Source organism: Fundulus heteroclitus, unplaced genomic scaffold (genome assembly GCF_011125445.2).
Source record: "Fundulus heteroclitus isolate FHET01 unplaced genomic scaffold, MU-UCD_Fhet_4.1 scaffold_73, whole genome shotgun sequence".
Classification (NCBI taxonomy): Eukaryota; Metazoa; Chordata; class Actinopteri; order Cyprinodontiformes; family Fundulidae; genus Fundulus; species Fundulus heteroclitus.
The window spans coordinates 481,721-484,931 of NW_023397175.1; the positions used below are offsets into that span (position 1 = coordinate 481,721).

The 3,211-nt window shown below is 43.6% G+C and overlaps 1 long non-coding RNA gene across 1 annotated transcript; it reads right to left on the bottom strand.

The window, feature by feature from the left end:
* Positions 1–1,068: 1,068 nt before the first annotated feature.
* On the bottom strand, positions 1,069–3,000 carry LOC118561826. The gene is made up of 3 exons (XR_004930297.1): positions 2,403–3,000; positions 1,669–2,331; positions 1,069–1,591 (listed from the first exon to the last, which is right to left on the bottom strand). It is a non-coding gene; the product is annotated as an uncharacterized LOC118561826 (long non-coding RNA).
* Between the last annotated feature and the right edge of the window lie 211 nt (positions 3,001–3,211).

Genomic DNA, 3,211 nt, shown 5'->3' on the forward strand with positions numbered 1-3,211 from the left:
TCTGCTCTCAGATTTAATGTCACCCGCACAAATATATTCCCCTCCCGTTTCAATCATTCTTGCACACTTGTTATTATGATGACCTGTAGAGTCAGAGATTTTTCCTTTCTGAATGATGTATATATCTTTTCAAAACGCCTAAAAGGCGAAACAGTAAAGATACAGCAGACACTAATCTGATTCAATCGTATGCTTCAGCAGAACACAGCTTGACATGATACTGGCCAAATGAATGAGGCTATCAAGATGAAAAAAAAAAACAATTTCATAGAGTGCTGAATATTTCAAAAGAAACCCTTGTATCATAATTCCATTACACCTTCATAACAGCTGGCGTTAAGGTCATAAAACAATCTCAGTGTAAAAATGAAGCAGTAGCAATCCTATAAATTTACTCATTAGCCACTCAATAAAAAATTTAATTATAGAATATTTTTAGATTAAAAATAACAAAAAATATGTTTCAAGGTATCTTTCTTTGAGCTGATGATGATTACATTAAATGTCAAATATAGTTGAAGCCAGCTGTTTCCACACTAAGTACACAACATTTTTTCTCACTGTCTGACATTTAATTAGACTAAACTATTCCTGTTTTAGGTCAGTTATGATTACCTAAATTATTTCTGTTTAATAAATGCAAAGAGTAATGAGAGGGACATCAGAACAGGGGTTTGTGATGGTTACTCTAAAACACAGAATTTGGTGTCCGTAAGCCAATATTTAACTAATTTGGTGGTATGCTTAGTACTGCTGAAATGATTTGTCAAATGATTCAAGGAACTAAATTACCAAAATTCCTCCGGGCTTTGTAAAATTCTGTTTAACTGTTCTGGCCAGGTGGTTATTTGTTTGTTATGTTCTCCGCTAACCATAGCCTATGCTGATACTAAGTGAGGTTATCAGTTAAAGCCTAAGTCTTGTACTGAAAAAATATCCTGAAAACCGTTGAATAACTTCCAGAACAAGGTAAACTTTGAATATTCATGTATCAAAAGTGGTCAAATTAAGTTTAAATATGAAATATCACACATTTTTTACACCGATTATAGTATTTCGCGTGTGAGTGCTGCCTCCGTTTACGATTGGCCATTTCCGACAGTGTGACGTCAGTTCAAGAACACCGAGAACGCGCGAATCGAACTTGCATAGAAGCACACATTGTTTACATTGTACAACCGGTACGGCAAACCAAGATATATATGCATGTTTTCCGGGATCTTCTTTCACACACCAAATCTGCGGATCCACGTGTACTTTGAGCAAACACTTATAAAAAATATCACAGAACTAATTACAAGATAAAATGCCTTCTAGGTGCGTAGTTGGTGGCTGTAGTGTCGCTTATAGGCCTAGTGCAGACCACGGTGAAGTTGGTTTGATATTGGACATTCAAGCTCCGCAAAGTCAGCGGGATCTAGCTCACGGTTGAGCTAGATCCCCCAGAGCAGCGGGAGTCACCAGTAGATGTCCGGAGGTAACAGAATCCCAGAACGAGGAACTGACTCGAGAGGAGCTCAGAGGAGCGGGCACGAGAGGAGGACTTGGAGTTGTTGACACAGGAGGAGGACTTCGGGACAAACAGAGGAACCTGGGAAACACAGAGGTAAGAGCGTTTTAGTTCTTTGTTAGAGATCGCAAAGATAGAGGCCTCGGCTGATTGCATACCACGACGGTAACACTCTGGCATCTTCCCGCTGTCTGTGTGCTGCTTAAATGGAGCTGCCTGGTGCTGCTCAACCGTCCGCAGGTGTGTGGGCTCCGCCCACTGGCCAACACCGAACACCTGTGGAAAAAAGGCAAGGGCAGCAGAACCGGTAGCAAGCTACACAGCCCTGCTGACTGAGTCCTGACAATAATACCAATATATGGAAACAGAGAGAGGGGGAGATGTTCAAATGCCAGTAAGACAGCAGACAGTGGTAAGGAGAATGTGTGACTGTGTCGCGTGGCCGTGTAGTATAACTATGTAATGCATCCGAAAGTGAAAAAGCATCATGCTGCAGTTTAAAGTTATTGGGAGCAACAATGTGGAGTGCCTTCATTGTAAAATGAAAGTAACTACAAGAGCATGTTCCAACAAAAACTTGCATTGACAGTTCTGAATTGTCAATTCAAAAGTACAGTTAGGGGTGTCATGACCTTCAAGTGCTTAACCCACATGCAGATCACTATCAGGAGACACAAAGCGGTTTAAGATGTTTGTTCAGGTACGTGCAACAGAGAGGCTCGCAATGCAGATCAGCTGACAGCACAGCAGGGGCGGGACTGATCAGTGACAGGCTCGCAGAGGGAGTGGCAGACAGAAACGCAGGAGCGGGACCAATCACACTGCGGATAGAAAAATCAGCTGATTAGACCAAGCCCAGGAGAACTGTAAGCCTAGAGAATGATACGCTTACCGTCGGGTTCGGGTAACCTATCCGTGGGGGGAATGATTCTGGCGGGCGGATTCGGCAAGGCTCACTTCTATGATGGAAACGATGACTGATCAACAGGTGGGCGGGCAGATGGGGCGAGGCAGTCCGAGCAGCACTGTAGCCGAAAGCAGTGAGCGGAGAGCAGCTGGAGGAACCAGAGAAGTGTGGGAAGGGATCTCAGCCCAACTTTGTTGACCAGATTTCCAGAGTGGGATCCGCAACAAGGAAACTCGGAGCTTTCAACTGAGACTTGGGGATACGTGGGGCGCTTGGATTGAAATCCTAAGTGCGAGGCCACTCTGGGAGAGACAGGAAGAGTTTAGCACAGGAAAAGGGTTTGCTGTCATGAGACAGAGGCCACTGAATCATACCAAGAAGGTTAACAATCTGGCATCCTCCAGCTGACTGAACTCCGCTTTTATGCCTCAGCACGGAGCCGCCGAACGAGCCACAGGTGTGCACCACGCCCAGCTGTCAAACTGCAGTCACCTGTGAGAGGGAGAGAAGAGAGCAGGCAGTGCCGGCAAAAAACTACACAGCACTGGTAGCAGAATCCTGACGAGGGGAGTGTTTGGTGTTGGTTCTGTTATGTGAATTTGTCTGCAGGTGGTATGCATGGGTGTGATTAACAAGTTTGATCAGAATAGACAAAAAACAAGAATGGTTTTGTAATAGATTAAATCCACACAATTGGGCAATTCTAAGCCTTTGAATGCAAAAAGGTTTTTAACACACAAACCATTAACTTTTGTGAATTCAGGGTAAAATATTGGACTACAAAAGAACCTAAA